This window comes from Camelus dromedarius, chromosome 23 (assembly GCF_036321535.1).
Source record: "Camelus dromedarius isolate mCamDro1 chromosome 23, mCamDro1.pat, whole genome shotgun sequence".
Lineage (NCBI taxonomy): Eukaryota > Metazoa > Chordata > Mammalia > Artiodactyla > Camelidae > Camelus > Camelus dromedarius.
In genome coordinates, this window is record NC_087458.1 from 30,793,208 (window position 1) to 30,814,943 (window position 21,736).

Here is a 21,736-nt window from a genome sequence, read left to right on the forward strand (position 1 = left end):
AATGTTTCTTTTCAGTTGCCAACTCCACTCCATACATATATATGGGGAGGTACAAGCTCCAACTCGGATTTACAGTGAAAAATGCAGGAAATTCAAACCGGCACTAGGAAACAGACTGAGAAACCAGAGTAAAATTTTCTCCTGCAGCCCGTTCCCTTTGTGCTAGTTGAACCAAAGTCTCTCCACATGCTCAGTTCTGAGAGATAAGTGTGTGTGAAACCGTGCTTCACCTACCTTGTTGGGAACAAAAAGTTTCTTTTCAGTTGCAAACACCACTCCATATATATATAAGGGGAGGTACTAACTCCAACTCGGTTTTACAGTGAAAACTGCAGGAACTTCAAACCGGCACTAGGAAACTGACTGAGAAATCAGAGTAAAAGTTTCTCCTGCAACCCGTTCCCTTTGTGCTAGATGAATGAACGTCTCTCCACATGCTCAGTTCTGAGAGATAAGTGTGTGTGAAAGCCGTCCTTCACCTAGCTTGTTGGGTACACAAAGTTTCTTTTCACATGCAAACTCCAATCCATACATATATATGGGGAGTTACGAGCTCCAACTCGGTTTTACAGTGAAAACTGCAGTAAATTCAAACCGGCGCTAGGAAACGGACTGAGAAACCAGAGTAAAATTTTCTCCTGCAAACCGTTACCTTCGTGCTAGATGAGCGAACGTCTCTCCACATGCTCAGTTCTGAGAGATAAGTGTGTGTGAAAGCCGTCCTTAAACTAACTTGTTGGGAACACAAAGTTTCTTTTCAGTTGCAAACCCCTCTCCATACATATATATGGGGAGATACTAGCTCCAAATCGATTTTACAGTGAAAACTGCAGGAAATTCAAACCGGCACTAGGAAACAGACTGAGAAACCAGAGTAAAATTTTCTCATGCAACCCGTTTCCTTTGTGCTAGATGAATGAACGTCGCTCCACATGCTCAGTTCTGAGAGATATGTGTTTTGTTAAAGCCGTCCTTCACCCAGCTTGTTGGGAACACAAAATTTCTTTTCAGTTGCAAACTCCACTCCATACATATATATGGGGAGGTACTAGCTGCAACACGGTTTTACAGTGAAAACTGCAGGAACTTCAAACCGGCACTAGGAAACAGCCTGAGAAACCAGAGTAAAAGTTTCTCCTGCAACCCATTCCCTTTGTGCTAAATGAATGAACGTCTCTCCACATGCTCATTTCAGAGAGATAAGTGTGTGTGAAAGCCGTCCTTCACCTTGCTTGTTGGGAACACAAAGTTTCTTTTCAGTTGCAAACTCCACTCCATACATTTATATGGGGAGGTACTAGCTCCAACTCGGTTTTACAGTGAAAACTGCAGGAACTTCAAACCGGCACTAGGAAACTGACTGAGAAATCAGAGTAAAAGTTTCTCCTGCAACCCGTTCCCTTGTGCTAGATGAACGAAAGTCTCTCCACATGCTCAGTTCTGAGAGATAAGTGTGTGTTAAAGCCGTACTTCACCTAGCTTGTTGGGAACGCAGTTTCTTTTCAGTTGCAAACTCCACTCCATACATATATATGGGGAGGTACAAGCCCCAACTCGGATTTACAGTGAAAACTGCAGGAAGTTCAAACTGGCACTAGGAAACAGACTGAGAAACCAGTGTAAAGTTTCTCCTGCAACGCATTCCCTTAGTGCTAGATGAACGAAAGTCTCTCCACATGCTCAGTTCGAGAGATAAGTGTGTGTGAAAGCCGTCCTTCACCTAGCTTTTTGGGAACGCAAGGTTTCTTTTCAGTTGCAAACTCCACTGCATACATATATATGGGGATGTCCTAGTTCCAACTCGGTTTTACAGTGAAAACTGCAGGAACTTCAAACCGGCACTAGGAAACAGACTGAGAAACCAGAGTAAAAGATTCTCCTGCAACCCATTCCCTTTGTGCTAGATGAACGAACGTCTCTCCACATGCTCAGTTCTGAGAGATAAGTGTGTGTGAAAGCCGTCCTTCACATAGCTTGTTGGGAACACAAAGTTTCTTTTCAATTGCAAACTCCACTCCATACAAATATATAGGTAGGTACTAGCTCCAACTCTGTTTTACAGTGAAAACTGCATTAACTTCAAACCGGCCCTAGGAAACAGACTGAGAATCCAGAGTAAAAGTTTCTCCTGCAACCCGTTCCCTTTGTGCTAGATGAACGAAAGTCTCTCCACATGCTCAGTTCTGAGAGATAAGTGTGTGTTAAAGCAGTACTTCACCTAGATAGTTTGGAATGCAAAGTTTCTTTTCAGTTACAAACTCCACTCCATACATATATATGGGGAGGTACAAGCCCCAACTCGGATTTACAGTGAAAACTGCAGGAAATTCAAACCGGCCCTAGGAAACAGACTGAGAAACCAGTGTAAAGTTTCCCTGCAACCCATTCCCTTAGTGCTAGATGAATGAAAGTCTCTCCACATGCTCAGTTCTGAGAGATAAGTGTGTGTGAAAGCCGTACTTCACCTAGCTTGTTGGGAACACAACATTTCTTTTCAGTTGCCAGCTACACTCCATACATATATATGGGGAGGTACAAGCTACAACTCGGATTTACAGTGAAAAATGCAGGAAGTTCAAACCGGCACTAGGAAACAGACTGAGAAACCAGAGTAAAATTTTCTCCTGCAGCCCGTTCCCTTTGTACTAGTTGAACCAAAGTCTCTCCACATGCTCAGTTCTGAGAGATAAGTGTGTGTGAAACCGTGCTTCACCCAGCTTGTTGGGAACACAAAGTTTCTTTTCAGTTGCAAACTCCAATCCATACATTTATATTTGGAGGTACTAGCTCCAAATCGGTTTTACAGTGAAAACTGCAGGAACTTCAAACCGGCCCTAGGAAACAGACTGAAAAACCAGAGTAAAAGTTTCTCCTGCAAACCGTTCCCTTTGTGCTAGATGAACGAAAGTCTCTCCACATGCTCAGTTCTGAGAGATAAGAGTGTGTGAAAGCCGTCCTTCACCTAGCTTGTTGGGAACACAAAGATTCTTTTCAGTTGCAAACTCCACTGCATACATATATATGGGGAGGTCCTAGCTCCAACTCGGTTTTACAGTGATAACTGCAGGAACTTCAAACCGGCACTAGGAAACAGACTGAGAAACCAGAGTAAAAGTTTCTCCTGCAACCCATTCCCTTTGTGCTAGATGAACGAACGTCTCTCCACATGCTCATTTCTGAGAGATAAGTGTGTGTGAAAGCCGTCCTTCACCTAGCTTGTTGGGAACACAAAGTTTCTTTTCAGTTGCAAACCCCACTCCATACATTTATATGGGGAGATACTAGCTCCAACTCGATTTTACAGTGAAAACTGCAGGAAATTCAAACCGGCACTAGGAAACAGACTGAGAAACCAGAGTAAAAGATTCTCATGCAACCCGTTCCCTTTGTGCTAGATGAATGAACGTCTCTCCACATGCTCAGTTCTGAGAGATATGTGTGTGTTAAAGCCGTCCTTCACCTAGCTTGTTGGGAACACAAAATTTCTTTTCAGTTGCAAACTCCACTCCATACATATATATGGGGAGGTACTAGCTCCAACACGGTTTTACAGTGAAAACTGCAGGATCTTCAAACCGGCACTAGGAAACAGCCTGAGAAACCAGAGTAAAAGTTTCTCCTGCAACCCGTTCCCTTTGTGCTAGATGAACGAACGTCTCTCCACATGCTCAGTTCTGAGAGATAAGTGTGTGTGAAAGCCGTACTTCACCTAGCTTGTTGGGAACACAAAGTTTCTTTTCAGTTGCCAACTCCACTCCATACATATATATGGGGAGGTACAAGCTCCAAATCGGATTTACAGTGAAAAATGCAGGAAGTTCAAACCGGCGCTAGGAAACGGACTGAGAAACCAGAGTAAAAGTTTCTCCTGCAAACCGTTCCCTTCGTGCTAGATGAACGAACGTCTCTCCACATGCTCAGTTCTGAGAGATAACTGTGTGTGAAAGCCGTCCTTCAACTAGCTTGTTAGGAACACAAAGTTTCTTTTCAGTTGCAAACCCCACTCCATACATATATATGGGGAGATACTAACTCCAACTCGATTTTACAGTGAAAACTACAGGAAATTCGGACCGGCACTAGGAAACAGACTGAGAAACCAGAGTAAAAGTTTCTCATGCAACCCGTTCCCTTTGTGCTAGATGAATGAACGTCTCTCCACATGCTCAGTTCTGAGAGATATGTGTGTGTTAAAGCCGTCCTTCACCAAGCTTGTTGGGAACACAAAATTTCTTTTCAGTTGCAAACTCCACTCCATACATATATATGGGGAGGTACTAGCTCCAACACGGTTTTTCAGTGAAAACTGCAGGAACTTCAAACCGGCACTAGGAAACAGCCTGAGAAACCAGAGTAAAAGTTTCTCCTGCAACACGTTCCCTTTGTGCTAAATGAATGAACGTCTCTCCACATGCTCATTTCAGAGAGATAAGTGTGTGTGAAAGCCGTCCTTCACCTAGCTTGTTGGGAACACAAAGTTTCTTTTCTATGCAAACTCCAATCCATACATTTATATGGGGAGGTACTAGCTCCAAATCTGTTTTACAGTGAAAACTGCAGGAACTTCAAACCGGCACTAGGAAACAGACTGAGAAACCAGAGTAAAGTTTATCCTGCAACCCGTTCCCTTTGTGCTAGATGAACGAACGTCTCTCCACATGCTCAGTTCTGAGAGATAAGTGTGTGTGAAAGCCGTCCTTCACCTTACTTGTTGGGAACACAAAGTTTCTTTTCAGTTGCAAACTCCACTGCATACATATATATGGGGAGGACCTAGCTCCAACTCGGTTTTACAGTGAAAACTGCAGGAACTTCAAACCGGCACTAGGAAACAGACTGAGAAACATGAGTAAAAGTTTCTCCTGCAACCCATTCCCTTTGTGCTAGATGAACGAACGTCTCTCCACATGCTCAGTTCTGAGAGATTAGTGTGTGTGAAGCCGTACTTCACCTAGCTTGTTGGGAACACAAAGTTTATTTTCAGTTGCAAACTCCACTCCGTACATTTATATGGGGAGGTACTAGCTCCAACTCGGTTTTACAGTGAAAACTGCAGGAACTTCAAACCGGCTCTAGGAAACATACTGAGAAATCAGAGTAAAATTTTCTCCTGCAACCCGTTCCCTTTGTGCTAGATGAACGAACGTCTCTCCACATGCTCAGTTCTGAGAGATAAGTGTGTGTGAAAGCCGTCCTTCACCTAGCTTGTTGGGAACACAAAGTTTCTTTTCAGTTGCAAACTCCAATGCGTACATATATATGGGGAGGTCCTAGCTCCAACTCGGTTTTACAGAGAAAACTGCAGGAACTTCAAACCGGCACTAGGAAACAGACTGAGAAACCAGAGTAAAAGTTTCTCCTGCAACCCGTTCCCTTTGTGCTAGATGAACGAACGTCTCTACAAATGCTTAGTTCTGAGAGATAAGTGTGTGTGAAAGACGTCCTACACATAGCTTGTTGGGAACACAAAGCTTCTTTTCTGTTGCAAACTACTCTCCATAAATATATATGGGGAGGTACGAGCTCCAACAAGGTTTTACAGTGAAAACTGCAGTAACTTAAAACCGGCACTAGGAAACAGACTGGGAAACCAGAGTATTAGTTTCTCCTGCAACCCGTTCCATTTGTGCTAGATGAACGAACGTCTTTCCACATGCTCAGCTCGGAGAGAAAAGTGTGTGTGAAAGCCGTCCTTCACCTAGCTTGTAGGGAACACAAAGTTTCTTTTCAGTTGCAAATTCCACTCCATATATATATATGGTGAGGTACGAGCTACAATTCCGTTTTACTGTGAAAACTGGAGTAACTTCAATCCAGCGCTAGGAAACAGACTGAGAAAGCAGAGTAAAAGTTTCTCCTGCAACCCGTTCCTATTGTGCTAGATGAACGAACGTCTCTCCACATGCTCAGTTCTGAGAGATAATTGTGTGTGAAAGCCGTCCTTCACCCAGCTTCTTCGGAACACAAAGTTTCTTTTCAGTTGCAAACTCCCCTCCATACATATTTATGGGGAGGTACGAGCTCCAACTGGGTTTTACAGTGAAAACTGCAGGAACTTCAATCCGGCACTAGGAAACAGACTGAGAAACCAGAGTAAAATTTCTCCTGCAAACCGTTCCTATTGTGCTAGATGAATGAACGTCTCTCCACATGCTCAGTTCTGAGAGATAAGTGTGTGTGAAATCCATCCTTCACCTAGCTTCTTGGGAACACAAAGTTTGTTTTCAGTTGCAAACTCCACTCCATACATATATATGGGGAGGTACTAGATCCAACTGGATTTTACAGTGAAAACTGCAGGAACTTCAAACCGGCACTAGGAAACAGACTGACAAACCAGAGAAAAAGTTTCTGCTGCAAACCTTTCCCTTTGTGCTAGATGAACGAACGTCTCTCCACATGCTCAGATCTGAGAGATAAGTGTGTGTGAAAGCCGTACTTCACCTAGCTTGTTGGGAACACAATGTTTCATTTCAGTTGCCAACTCCACTCCATACATATATATGGGGAGGTACAAGCTCCAAAGCGGATTTACAGTGAAAAATGCAGGAAGTTCAAACCGGCGCTAGGAAACGGAATGAGAAAAAAGAGTAAAAGTTTCTCCTGCAAACCGTTCCCTTCGTGCTAGATGAACGAACGTCTCTCCACATGCTCAGTTCTGAGAGATAAGTGTGTGTGAAAGCCGTCCTTCACCTAGCTTGTTGGGAAGACAAAATTTCTTTTCAGTTTCAAACTCCACTCCATACATATATATGGGGAGGTACTAGCTCCAACACGGTTTTACAGTGAAAACTGCAGGAACTTCAAACCGGCACTAGGAAAAAGCCTGAGAAACCAGAGTAAAAGTTTCTCCTGCAACCCGTTCCCTTTGTGCTAAATGAATGAACGTCTCTCCACATGCTCATTTCAGAGAGATAAGTGTGTGTGAAAGCCGTCCTTCACCTAGCTTGTTGGGAACACAAAGTTTCTTTTCAGATGGAAACTCCAATCCATACATTTATATGGGGAGGTACTAGCTCCAAATCTGTTTTACAGTGAAAACTGCAGGAACTTCAAACCGGCACTAGGAAACAGACTGAGAAACCAGAGTAAAAGTTTCCCCTGCAACACGTTCCCTTTGTGCCAAATGAACGAACGTCTCTCCACATGCTCAGTTCTGAGAGATAAGAGTGTGTGAAAGCCGTCCTTCACCTAGCTTGTTGGGAACACAAGGTTTCTTTTCAGTTACAAACTCCATTCCATATATATATATGGGGAGGTATAAGCCCCAACTCGTATTTACAGTGAATACTGCAGGAAGTTCAAACCGGCCCTAGGAAGCAGACTGAGAAACCAGTGTAAAGTTTCCCTGCAACCCATTCCCTTAATTCTAGATGAACGAAAGTCTCTCCACATGCTCAGTTCTGAGAGATAAGTGTGTGTGAAAGCCGTACTTCACCTAGCTTGTTGGGAACACAATGTTTCTTTTCAGTTGCCAACTCCACTCCATACATATATATGGGGAGGTACAAGCTCCAACTCGGATTTACAGTGAAAAATGCAGGAAGTTCAAACCGGCACTAGGAAACAGACTGAGAAACCAGAGTAAAATTTTCTCCTGCAACCCGTTCCATTTGTGCTAGATGAACGAACGTCTTTCCACATGCTCAGCTCGGAGAGAAAAGTGTGTGTGAAAGCCGTCCTTCACCTAGCTTGTAGGGAACACAAAGTTTCTTTTCAGTTGCAAATTCCACTCCATATATATATATGGTGAGGTACGAGCTACAATTCCGTTTTACTGTGAAAACTGGAGTAACTTCAATCCAGCGCTAGGAAACAGACTGAGAAAGCAGAGTAAAAGTTTCTCCTGCAACCCGTTCCTATTGTGCTAGATGAACGAACGTCTCTCCACATGCTCAGTTCTGAGAGATAATTGTGTGTGAAAGCCGTCCTTCACCCAGCTTCTTCGGAACACAAAGTTTCTTTTCAGTTGCAAACTCCCCTCCATACATATTTATGGGGAGGTACGAGCTCCAACTGGGTTTTACAGTGAAAACTGCAGGAACTTCAATCCGGCACTAGGAAACAGACTGAGAAACCAGAGTAAAATTTCTCCTGCAAACCGTTCCTATTGTGCTAGATGAATGAACGTCTCTCCACATGCTCAGTTCTGAGAGATAAGTGTGTGTGAAATCCATCCTTCACCTAGCTTCTTGGGAACACAAAGTTTGTTTTCAGTTGCAAACTCCACTCCATACATATATATGGGGAGGTACTAGATCCAACTGGATTTTACAGTGAAAACTGCAGGAACTTCAAACCGGCACTAGGAAACAGACTGACAAACCAGAGAAAAAGTTTCTGCTGCAAACCTTTCCCTTTGTGCTAGATGAACGAACGTCTCTCCACATGCTCAGATCTGAGAGATAAGTGTGTGTGAAAGCCGTACTTCACCTAGCTTGTTGGGAACACAATGTTTCATTTCAGTTGCCAACTCCACTCCATACATATATATGGGGAGGTACAAGCTCCAAAGCGGATTTACAGTGAAAAATGCAGGAAGTTCAAACCGGCGCTAGGAAACGGAATGAGAAAAAAGAGTAAAAGTTTCTCCTGCAAACCGTTCCCTTCGTGCTAGATGAACGAACGTCTCTCCACATGCTCAGTTCTGAGAGATAAGTGTGTGTGAAAGCCGTCCTTCACCTAGCTTGTTGGGAAGACAAAATTTCTTTTCAGTTTCAAACTCCACTCCATACATATATATGGGGAGGTACTAGCTCCAACACGGTTTTACAGTGAAAACTGCAGGAACTTCAAACCGGCACTAGGAAAAAGCCTGAGAAACCAGAGTAAAAGTTTCTCCTGCAACCCGTTCCCTTTGTGCTAAATGAATGAACGTCTCTCCACATGCTCATTTCAGAGAGATAAGTGTGTGTGAAAGCCGTCCTTCACCTAGCTTGTTGGGAACACAAAGTTTCTTTTCAGATGGAAACTCCAATCCATACATTTATATGGGGAGGTACTAGCTCCAAATCTGTTTTACAGTGAAAACTGCAGGAACTTCAAACCGGCACTAGGAAACAGACTGAGAAACCAGAGTAAAAGTTTCCCCTGCAACACGTTCCCTTTGTGCCAAATGAACGAACGTCTCTCCACATGCTCAGTTCTGAGAGATAAGAGTGTGTGAAAGCCGTCCTTCACCTAGCTTGTTGGGAACACAAGGTTTCTTTTCAGTTACAAACTCCATTCCATATATATATATGGGGAGGTATAAGCCCCAACTCGTATTTACAGTGAATACTGCAGGAAGTTCAAACCGGCCCTAGGAAGCAGACTGAGAAACCAGTGTAAAGTTTCCCTGCAACCCATTCCCTTAATTCTAGATGAACGAAAGTCTCTCCACATGCTCAGTTCTGAGAGATAAGTGTGTGTGAAAGCCGTACTTCACCTAGCTTGTTGGGAACACAATGTTTCTTTTCAGTTGCCAACTCCACTCCATACATATATATGGGGAGGTACAAGCTCCAACTCGGATTTACAGTGAAAAATGCAGGAAGTTCAAACCGGCACTAGGAAACAGACTGAGAAACCAGAGTAAAATTTTCTCCTGCAGCCCGTTCCCTTTGTACTAGTTGAACCAAAGTCTCTCCACATGCTCAGTTCTGAGAGATAAGTGTGTGTGAAACCGTGCTTCACCTAGCTTGTTGGGAACACAAAGTTTCTTTTCAGTTGCAAACTCCACTCCATACATTTATATGGGGAGGTACTAGCTCCAAATCGGTTTTACAGTGAAAACTGCAGGAACTTCAAACCGGCACTAGGAAACAGACTGAGAAACCAGAGTAAAAGTTTCTCCTGCAAACCGTTCCCTTTTTGCTAGATGAACGAACGTCTCTCCACATGCTCAGTTCTGAGAGATAAGTGTGTGTGAAAGCCGTCCTTCACCTAGCTTGTTGGGAACACAAAGTTTCTTTTCAGTTGCAAACTCCACTGCATACATATATATGGGGAGGTCCTAGCTCCAACTCTGTTTTACAGTGAAAACTGCAGGAACTTCAAACCGGCACTAGGAAACAGACTGAGAAACATGAGTAAAAGTTTCTCCTGCAACCCATTCCCTTTGTGCTAGATGAACGAACGTCTCTCCACATGCTCAGTTCTGAGAGATAAGTGTGTGTGAAAGCCGTCCTTCACCTAGCTTGTAGGGAACACAAAGTTTCTTTTCACTTGCAAACTCCACTCCATACATATGTATGGGGAGGTACGAGCTAAAACTCGGTTTTACAGTGAAAACTGCAGTAATTTCAAACCGGCGCTAGGAAACGGACTGAGAAACCAGAGTAAAAGTTTCTCCTGCAACCCGGTCCCTTTGTGCTAGATGAACGAACGTCTCTCCACATGCTCAGTTCTGAGAGATAAGTGTGTGTGAAAGCCGTCCTTCACCTAGCTTGTTGGGAACACAAAGTTTCTTTTCAGTTGCAAACTCCACTGCATACATATATATGGGGAGGTCCTAGCTCCAACTCTGTTTTACAGTGAAAACTGCAGGAACTTCAAACCGGCACTAGGAAACAGACGGAGAAACATGAGTAAAAGTTTCTCCTGCAACCCATTCCATTTGTGCTAGATGAACGAACGTCTCTCCACATGCTCAGTTCTGAGAGATAAGTGTGTGTGAAAGCCGTCCTTCACCTAGCTTGTAGGGAACACAAAGTTTCTTTTCACTTGCAAACACCACTCCATACATACGTATGGGGAGGTACGAGCTCCAACTCGGTTTTACAGTGAAAACTGCAGTAAATTCAAACCGGCGCTAGGAAACGGACTGAGAAACCAGAGTAAAAGTTTCTCCTGCAACCCGTTCCCTTTGTGCTAGATGAACGAACGTCTCTCCGCATGCTCATTTCTGAGAGATAAGTGTGTGTGAAAGCCGTCCTTCACTTTGCTTGCTGGGAACACAAAGATTCTTTTCACTTGCAAACTCAACTCCATACGTATATATGGGTATGTACGAGCTGCAACTCGGTTTTACAGTGAAAACTGCAGTCACTTCAAACGGGCGCTAGGAAACAGACTGAGAAACCAGAGTAAAAGTTTCCCCTGCAACCCGTTCCCTTTGTGTTAGATGAACGAAAGTCTCTCCACATGCTCAGTTCTGAGAGATAAGTGTGTGTGAAAGCCGTCCTTCACTTTGCTTGCTGGGAACACAAAGATTCTTTTCACTTGCAAACTCAACTCCATACTTATATATGGGTATGTACGAGCTGCAACTCGGTTTTACAGTGAAAACTGCAGTCACTTCAAACCGGTGCTAGGAAACAAACTGAGAAACCAGAGTAAAAGTTTCTCCTGCAACCCGTTCCCTTTGTGCTAGATGAACGAACGTCTCTCCACATGCTCAGTTCTGAGAGATAAGTGTGTGTGAAAGCCGTCCTTCACCTAGCTTGTTGGGAACACAAAGTTGGTTTTCATTTGAAAACTCCACTCCATAAATATATATGGGGAGGTACGAGCTCCAACACGGATTTACAGTGAAAACTGCAGTAACTTAAACCCGGCACTAGGAAACAGACTGGGAAACCGAGTAATAGTTTCTCCTGCAACCCGTTCCCTTTGTGCTAGATGAACGAACGTCTCTCCACATGCTCAGCTCGGAGAGAAAAGTGTGTGTGAAAACCGTCCTTCACCTAGCTTGTAGGGAACACAAAGTTTCTTTTCACTTGCAAACTCCACTCCATATATATATAAGGGGAGGTACGAGCTCCAACTCGGTTTTACAGTGAAAACTGCAGTAACTTCAAACCGGCACTAGGAAACAGACTGAGAAACCAGAGTAAAAGCTTCTCCTGCAACCCGTTCCTATTGTGCTAGATGAACGATCATCTCTCCACATGCTCATTTCTGAGAGATATGTGTGTGTGAAAGCCGTCCTTCACATAGCTTGTAGGGAACACAAAGTTTCTTTTCACTTGCAAACTCCACTCCATACATATATATGGGGAAGTACGAGCTCCAACTCGTTTTTACAGTGAAAACTGCAGTAACTTCAAATCGGCACTAAGAAACAGACTTAGAAACCAGAGTAAAAGGTTCTCCTGCATCCCGTTCCTTTTGTGCTAGATGAACGAACGTCTCTCCACATGCTCAGTTCTGAGAGATAAGTGTGTGTGAAAGCCGTCATTCCCCTAGCTTCTTGGGAACACAAAGTTTCTTTTCATTTGCAAACCCCACTCCATACATATATATGGGGTGGTACGAGCTCCAACTCGGTTTTACAGTGAAAACTGCAGTAAATTCAAACCGGCGCTAGGAAACGGACTGAGAAACCAGAGTAAAATTTCCTCCTGCAACCCGTTCCTTTTGTGCTAGATGAACGAACGTCTCTCCACATGCTAAGTTCTGAGAGATAAGTGTGTGTGAAAGCCATCCTTCAAATTGCTTGCTGGGTACAAAAAGTTTCTTTTCACTTGCAAACTCAACTCCATACGTATATATGGGTATGTACAGGCTGCAACTCGGTTTTACAGTGAAAACTGCAGTCACTTCAAACCGGCGCTAGGAAACAGCCTGAGAATCCAGAGTAAAAGTTTCACCTTCAACCCGTTCCCTTTGTGTTAGATGAACGAATGTCTCTCCACATGCTCAGTTCTGAGAGATAAGTGTGTGTGAAAGCCGTCCTTCACTTTGCTTGCTGGGAACAGAAAGATTCTTTTCACTTGCAAACTCAACTCCATACGTATATATGGGTATGTACGAGCTGCAACTCGGTTTTACAGTGAAAACTGCAGTCACTTCAAACCGGCGCTAGGAAACGGACTGAGAAACCAGAGTAAAAGTTTCCCCTGCAACCCGTTCCCTTTGTGCTAGATGAACGAACGTCTCTCCACATGCTAAGTTCTGAGAGATAAGTGTGTGTGAAAGCCATCCTTCAAATTGCTTGCTGGGAACACAAAGTTTCTTTTCACTTGCAAACTCAACTCCATACGTATATATGGGTATGTACAGGCTGCAACTCGGTTTTACAGTGAAAACTGCAGTCACTTCAAACCGGCGCTAGGAAACAGACTGAGAAACCAAAGTAAAAGTTTCTCCTGCAACCCGTTCCCTTTGTGTTAGATGAACGAACGTCTCTCCACATGCTCAGTTCTGAGAGATAAGTGTGTGTGAGAGCCGTCCTTCACTTTGCTTGCTGGGAACACAAAGATTCTTTTCACTTGCAAACTCAACTCCATACGTATAAATGGGTATGTACGAGCTGCAACTCGGTTTTACAGTGAAAACTGCAGTCACTTCAAACCGGCGCTAGGAAACAGACTGAGAAACCAGAGTAAAAGTTTCTCCTGCAACCCGTTCCCTTTGTGATAGATGAACGAACGTCTCTCCACATGCTCAGTTCTGAGAGATAAGTGTGGGTGAAAGCCGTCCTTCACCTAGCTTGTTGGGAACACAAAGTTGCTTTTCAGTTGCAAAATCCACTCCATACATATATATGGGGAGGTACGAGCTCCAACTCGATTTTACAGTGAAAACTGCAGTAACTTCAAATCGGCATTGGAAACAGACTGGGAAACCAGAGTAAAACTTTTTCCTGCAACCCGTTCCCTTTGTGCTAGATGAACGAACGTCTCTCCACATGCTCAGTTCTGAGAGATAAGTGTGTGTGAAAGCCGTCCTTCAACTAGCTTGTTGGGAACACAAAGTTTCTTTTCAGTTGCAAACTCCACTCCATACATTTACATGGGGAAGTACTAGCTCCAACTGGATTTTACAGTGAAAACTGCAGGACCTTCAAACCGGCACTAGGAAACAGACTGACAAACTAGAGAAAAAGTTTCTGCTGCAAACCTTTCCCTTAGTGCTAGATGAAAGAACGTCTCTCCAAATGCTATGTCCTGAGAGATAAGTGTGTGTGAAAGCCATCCTTCAAATTGCTTGCTGGGAACACAAAGTTTCTTTTCACTTGCAAACTCAACTCCATACGTATATATGGGTATGTACAGGCTGCAACTCGGTTTTACAGTGAAAACTGCAGTCACTTCAAACCGGTGCTAGGAAACAGACTGAGAAGCCAGAGTAAAAGTTTCTCCTGCAACCCGTTCCCTTTGTGTTAGATGAACGAACGTCTCTCCACATGCTCAGTTCTGAGAGATAAGTGTGTGTGAAAGCCGTCCTTCACTTTGCTTGCTGGGAACACAAAGATTCTTTACACTTGCAAACTCAACTCCATACTTATATATGGGTATGTACGAGCTGCAACTCGGTTTTACAGTGAAAACTGCAGTCACTTCAAACCGGCGCTAGGAAACAGACTGAGAAACCAGAGTAAAAGTTTCTCCTGCAACCCGTTCCCTTTGTGATAGATGAACGAACGTCTCTCCACATGCTCAGTTCTGAGAGATAAGTGTGGGTGAAAGCCGTCCTTCACCTAGCTTGTTGGGAACACAAAGTTGCTTTTCAGTTGCAAAATCCACTCCATACATATATATGGGGAGGTACGAGCTCCAACTCGATTTTACAGTGAAAACTGCAGTAACTTCAAATCGGCATTGGAAACAGACTGGGAAACCAGAGTAAAACTTTTTCCTGCAACCCGTTCCCTTTGTGCTAGATGAACGAACGTCTCTCCACATGCTCAGTTCTGAGAGATAAGTGTGTGTGAAAGCCGTCCTTCAACTAGCTTGTTGGGAACACAAAGTTTCTTTTCAGTTGCAAACTCCACTCCATACATTTATATGGGGAAGTACTAGCTCCAACTGGATTTTACAGTGAAAACTGCAGGAAATTCAAACCGGCACTAGGAAACAGACTGACAAACTAGAGAAAAAGTTTCTGCTGCAAACCTTTCCCTTAGTGCTAGATGAACGAACGTCTCTCCAAATGCTATGTCCTGAGAGATAAGTGTGTGTGAAAGCCATCCTTCAAATTGCTTGCTGGGAACACAAAGTTTCTTTTCACTTGCAAACTCAACTCCATACGTATATATGGGTATGTACAGGCTGCAACTCGGTTTTACAGTGAAAACTGCAGTCACTTCAAACCGGCGCTAGGAAACAGACTGAGAAACCAGAGTAAAAGTTTCTCCTGCAACCCGTTCCCTTTGTGTTAGATGAACGAACGTCTCTCCACATGCTCAGTTCTGAGAGATAAGTGTGTGTGAAAGCCGTCCTTCACTTTGCTTGCTGGGAACACAAAGATTCTTTTCACTTGCAAACTCAACTCCATACGTATATATGGGTATGTACGAGCTGCAACTCGGTTTTACAGTGAAAACTGCACTCACTTCAAACCGGCGCTAGGAAACAGACTGAGAAACCAGAGTAAAAGTTTCTCCTGCAACCCGTTCCCTTTGTGCTAGATGAACGAACGTCTCTCCACATGCTCAGTTCTGAGAGATAAGTGTGTGTGAAAGCCGTCCTTCACTTTGCTTGCTGGGAACACAAAGATTCTTTTCACTTGCAAACTCAACTCCATACGTATATATGGGTATGTACGAGCTGCAACTCGGTTTTACAGTGAAAACTGCAGTCACTTCAAACCGGCGCTAGGAAATAGACTGAGAAACCAGAGTAAAAGTTTCTCCTGCAACCCGTTCCCTTTGTGATAGATGAACGAACGTCTCTCCACATGCTCAGTTCTGAGAGATAAGTGTGTGTGAAAGCCGTCCTTCACTTTGCTTGCTGGGAACACAAAGATTCTTTTCACTTGCAAACTCAACTCCATACGTATATATGGGTATGTACGAGCTGCAACTCGGTTTTACAGTGAAAACTGCAGTCACTTCAAACCGGCGCTAGGAAACGGACTGAGAAACCAGAGTAAAATTTCTCCTGCAACCCGTTCCCTTTGTGCTAGATGAACGAACGTCTCTCCACATGCTAAGTTCTGAGAGATAAGTGTGTGTGAAAGCCATACTTCAAATTGCTTGCTGGGAACACAAAGTTTCTTTTCACTTGCAAACTCAACTCCATACGTATATATGGGTATGTACAGGCTGCAACTCGATTTTACAGTGAAAACTGCAGTCACTTCAAACCGGCGCTAGGAAACAGACTGAGAAACCAGACTAAAAGTTTCTCCTGCAACCCGTTCCCTTTGTGTTAGATGAACGAACGTCTCTCCACATGCTCATTTCTGAGAGATAAGTGTGTGTGAAAGCCGTCCTTCACTTTGCTTGCTGGGAACACAAAGATCCTTTTCACTTGCAAACTCAACTCCATACGTATATATGGGTATGTACGAGCTGCAACTCGGTTTTACAGTGAAAACTGCAGTCACTTCAAACCGGCGATAGGAAACAGACTGAGAAACCAGAGTAAAAGTTTCTCCTGCAACCCGTTCCCTTTGTGCTAGATGAACGAACGTCTCTCCACATGCTCAGTTCTGAGAGATAAGTGTGTGTGAAAGCCGTCCTTCACTTTGCTTGCTGGGAACACAAAGATACTTTTCACTTGCAAACTCAACTCCATACGTATATATGGGTATGTACGAGCTGCAACTCGGTTTTACAGTGAAAACTGCAGTCACTTCAAACCGGCGCTAGGAAACGGACTGAGAATCTAGAGTAAAAGTTTCTCCTGCAACCCGTTCCTTTTGTGCTAAATGAACGAACGTCTCTCCACATGCTAAGTTCTGAGAGATAAGTGTGTGTGAAAGCCATACTTCAAATTGCTTGCTGGGAACACAAAGTTTCTTTTCACTTGCAAACTCAACTCCATACGTATATATGGGTATGTACAGGCTGCAACTCGGTTTTACAGTGAAAACTGCAGTCACTTCAAACCGGCGCTAGGAAACAGACTGAGAAACCAGAGTAAAAGTTTCTCCTGCAACCCGTTCCCTTTGTGTTAGATGAACGAACATCTCTCCACATGCTCAGTTCTGAGAGATAAGTGTGTGTGAAAGCCGTCCTTCACCTAGCTTGTAGGAAACACAAAGATTTTTTTCAGTTGCAAATTCCACTCCATACATATATATGGGGAGGTACGAGCTCCAACTCGATTTTACTGTGAAAACTGCAGTAACTTCAAATCGGCACTAGGAAACAGACTGGGAAACCAGAGTAAAACTTTCTCCTGCAACCCGTTCCCTTTGTGCTAGATGAACGAACGTCTCTCCACATGCTCAGTTCTGAGAGATAAGTGTGTGTGAAAGCCGTCCTTCACCTAGCTTGTTGGGAACACAAAGGTTCTTTTCACTTGCAAACTCCACTCCATACATATATATGCGGAGGTACGAGCTCCAATTCCTTTTTACTGTGAAAACTGCAGTAACTTCAATAAAGCGCTAGGAAACAGACTGAGAAACCAGAGTAAAAGTTTCTCCTGCAAACCGTTCCCATTGTGCTAGTTGAACGAACGTCTCTCCCCATGCTCAGTTCTGAGAGATAAGTGTGTGTGAAAGCCGTCCTTCACCTAGCTTGTTGGGAACACAAAGTTTCTTTTCACTTGCAAACTCCACTCCATACATATATATGGGGAGGTACGAGATCCAACTCGGTTTTACAGTGAAAACTGCAGTAAATTCAAAACGGCGCTAGGAAACGGACTGAGAAACCAGATTAAATTTTCTCCTGCAACCCGTTCCATTTGTGCTAGATGAACGAACGTCTCTCCACATGATCAGTTCTGAGAGACAAGTTTGTGTGAAAGCCGTCCTTCACCTTGCTTGCTGGGAACACAAAGTTACTTTTCAGCTGCAAACTCCACTCCATACATATATATGGGGAGGTAAAAGCTCCAACACGGTTTTACAATGAAAAATGCAGGAACTTCAAACCGGCACTAGAAAACAGACTGAGAAACCAGAGTAAAAATTTCCCCTGCAACCCGTTCCCTTTGTGCTACATGAAAGAACGTCTCTCCACATTCTCAGATCTGAGAGATAAGTGTGTGTGAAAGCCGTCCTTCACCTAGCTTGTTGGGAACACCAAGTTTCTTTTCACTTGCAAACTCCACTCCATACATATATATGGGGAGGTACGAGTTCCAACTCGGTTTTACAGTCAAAACTGCAATAAATTCAAAACGGCGCTAGGAAACGGACTGAGAAACCAGATTAAATTTTCTACTGCAAACCGTTCCCTTTGTGCTAGATGAACGAACGTCTCTCCACATGCTCAGTTCTGAGAGATAAGTGTGTGTGAAAGCCGTCCTTCACCTTGCTTGCTGGGAACACAAAGTTTCTTTTCACTTGCAAACTCAACTCCATGCGTATATATGGGTATGTACGAGCTGCAACTCGGTTTTACAGTGAAAACTGCAGTCACTTCAAACTGGTGCTAGGAAACAGACGGAGAAACCAGAGTAAAAGTTTCTCCTGCAACCCGTTCCCTTTGTGTTAGATGAACGAACGTCTCTCCCCATGCTCAGTTCTGAGAGATAAGTGTGTGTGAAAGCCGTCCTTCACCTAGCTTGTTGGGAACACAAAGTTTCTTTTCAGTTGCCAACGCCACTCCATAAATATATATGGGGAGGTACGAGCTCCAAAAATGTTTTACAGTGAAAATTGCAGTATCTTAAAACCGGCACTAGGAAACAGACTGAGAAACCAGAGTAAAAGTTTCTCCTGCAATACGTTCCATTTTTGCTAGATGAACGAAATTCTTTCCACATGCTCAGCTCTGAGAGAAAAGTGTGTGTGAAAGCCGTCCTTCACCTAGCTTGTAGGGAACACAAATTTTCTTTTCACTTGCAAACTCCTCTCCATACATATATATGGGGAGGTACGAGCTCCAACTCGGTTTTTCAGTGAAAACTGCAGTAACTTCAAACCGGCACTAGGAAACAGACTGAGAAACCAGAGTAAAATTTCTCCTGCAACCCGTTCCTATTGTGCTAGATGAACGAACGTCTCTCCACATGCTCAGTTCTGAGAGATAAGTGTGTGTGAAAGCCGTCCTTCACCTAGATTCTTCGGAACACAAAGTTTCTTTTCAGTTGCAAACTCCCCACCATACATATTTATGGGGAGGTATGAGCTCCAACTGGGTTTTACAGTGAAAACTGCAGGAACTTCAAACCGGCACTAGGAAGCAGACTGAGAAACCAGAGTAAAAGTTTCTCCTGCTAACCGTTCCTATTTTGCTAGATGAACGAACGTCTCTCCACATGCTCAGTTCTGAGAGATAAGTGTGTGTGAAAGCCATCCTTCACCTAGCTTCTTGGGAACACAAAGTTTCTTTTCAGTTGCAAACTCCACTCCATACGTATATATTGGGATGTTCTAACTCCAACTGGATTTTACAGTGAAAACTGCAGGAACTTCAAACCGGCACTAGGAAACAGACTGACAAACCAGAGAAAAAGTTTCTCCTGCAAACCTTTCCCTTTGTGCTAGATGAACGAAAGACTCTCCACATGCTCAGTTCTGAGAGATAAGTGTGTGTGAAAGCCGTCCTTCCCCTAGCTTCTTGGGAACACAAAGTTTCTTTTAAGTTGCAAACCCCACTCCATACATATATAAGGGGAGGTACTATCTCCAACTCGGTTTTACAGTGAAAACTGCAGGAACTTCAAACCGGCACTAGGAAACAGACGGAGGAACCAGAATAAAAGTTTCTCCTGCAACCCGTTCCCTTTGTGCTAGATGAACGAACGTCTATCCTCATGCTCAATTCTGAGAGTTAAGTGTGTGTGAAAGCCGTACTTCAACTAGCTATTTGGGAACACAAAGTTTCTTTTCAGCTGCAAACTCCTCTCCATACATATATATGGGGAGGTACAAGCTCCAACTCGGTTTTACAATGAAAGATGCAGGAACTTCAAACCGGCACTAGAAAACAGACTGAGAAACCAGAGTAAAAATTTCCCCTGCAACCCGTTCCCTTTGTGCTAAATGAAAGAACGTCTCTCCATATGCTCAAATCTGAGAGATAAGTGGGTGTGAAAGCATTCCTTCACCTAGCTTGTTGGGAACACAAAGTTTCTTTTCACTTGCAAACTCCAATCCATACATATATATGGGGAGGTACGAGATCCAACTCGGTTTTACAGTGAAAACTGCAGTAAATTCAAAACGGCGCTAGGAAACGGACTGAGAAACCAGATTAAATTTTCTCCTGCAACCCGTTCCATTTGTGCTAGATGAACGAACGTCTCTCCACATGATCAGTTCTGAGAGACAAGTTTGTGTGAAAGCCGTCCTTCACCTTGCTTGCTGGGAACACAAAGTTTCTTTTCAGCTGCAAACTCCACTCCATATATATATATGGGGAGGTAAAAGCTCCAACTCGGTTTTACAATGAAAAATGCAGGAACTTCAAACCGGCACTAGAAAACAGACTGAGAACCCAGAGTAAAAGTTTCTCCTGCAACCCGTTCCCTTTGTGTTAGATGAACGAACGTCTCTCCCCATGCTCAGTTCTGAGAGATAAGTGTGTGTGAAAGCCGTCCTTCACCTAGCTTGTTGGGAACACAAAGTTTCTTTTCAGTTGCCAAACCCACTCCATAAATATATATGGGGAGGTACGAGCTCCAAAAAGGTTTTACAGTGAAAATTGCAGTATCTTAAAACCGGCACTAGGAAACAGACTGAGAAACCAGAGTAAAAGTTTCTCCTGCAATCCGTTCCATTTTTGCTAGATGAACGAACGTCTTTCCACATGCTAAGCTCTGAGAGAAAAGTGTGTGTGAAAGCCGTCCTTCACCTAGCTTGTAGGGAACACAAAGTTTCTTTTCACTTGCAAACTCCACTCCATACATATATATGGGGAGGTACGAGCTCCAACTCGGTTTTACAGTGAAAACTGCAGTAAATTCAAACCGGCACTAGGAAACAGACTGAGAAACCAGAGTAAAATTTCTCCTGCAACCCGTTCCTATTGTGCTAGATGAACGAACGTCTCTCCACATGCTCAGTTCTGAGAGATAATTGTGTGTGAATGCCTTCCTTCAACTAGCTTGTTGGGAACACAAAGTTTCTTTTCAGTTGCAAACTCCACTCCATACATATATATGGGGATTTACGAGCTCCAACTCGGTTTTACAGTGAAAACTGCAGTAATTTCAAACCGGCACTAGGAAACAGACTGGGAAACCAGAGTAAAATTTTCTCCTGCAACCCGTTCCCTTTGTGCTAGATGAACGAACGTCTCTCCACATGATCAGTTCTGAGAGACAAGTTTGTGTGAAAGCCGTCCTTCACCTTGCTTGCTGGGAACACAAAGTTTCTTTTCAACTGCAAACTCCACTCCATACATATATATGGGGAGGTAAAAGCTCCAACTCGGTTTTACAATGAAAAATGCAGGAACTTCAAACCGGCACTAGAAAACAGACTGAGAAACCAGAGTAAAAGTTTCTCCTGCAACCCGTTCCCTTTGTGTTAGATGAACGAACGTCTCTCCCCATGCTCAGTTCTGAGAGATAAGTGTGTGTGAAAGCCGTCCTTCACCTAGCTTGTTGGGAACACAAAGTTTCTTTTCAGTTGCCAACGCCACTCCATAAATATATATGGGGTGGTACGAGCTCCAAAAAGGTTTTACAGTGAAAATTGCAGTATCTTAAAACCGGCACTAGGAAACAGACTGAGAAACCAGAGTAAAAGTTTCTCCTGCAATCCGTTCCATTTTTGCTAGATGAACGAACGTCTTTCCACATGCTCAGTTCTGAGAGAAAACTGTGTATGAAAGCCGTCCTTCACCTAGCTTGTAGGGAACACAAAGTTTCTTTTCACTTGCAAACTCCACTCCATACATATATATGGGGAGGTACGAGCTCCAACTCGGTTTTACAGTGAAAACTGCAGTAACTTCAAACCG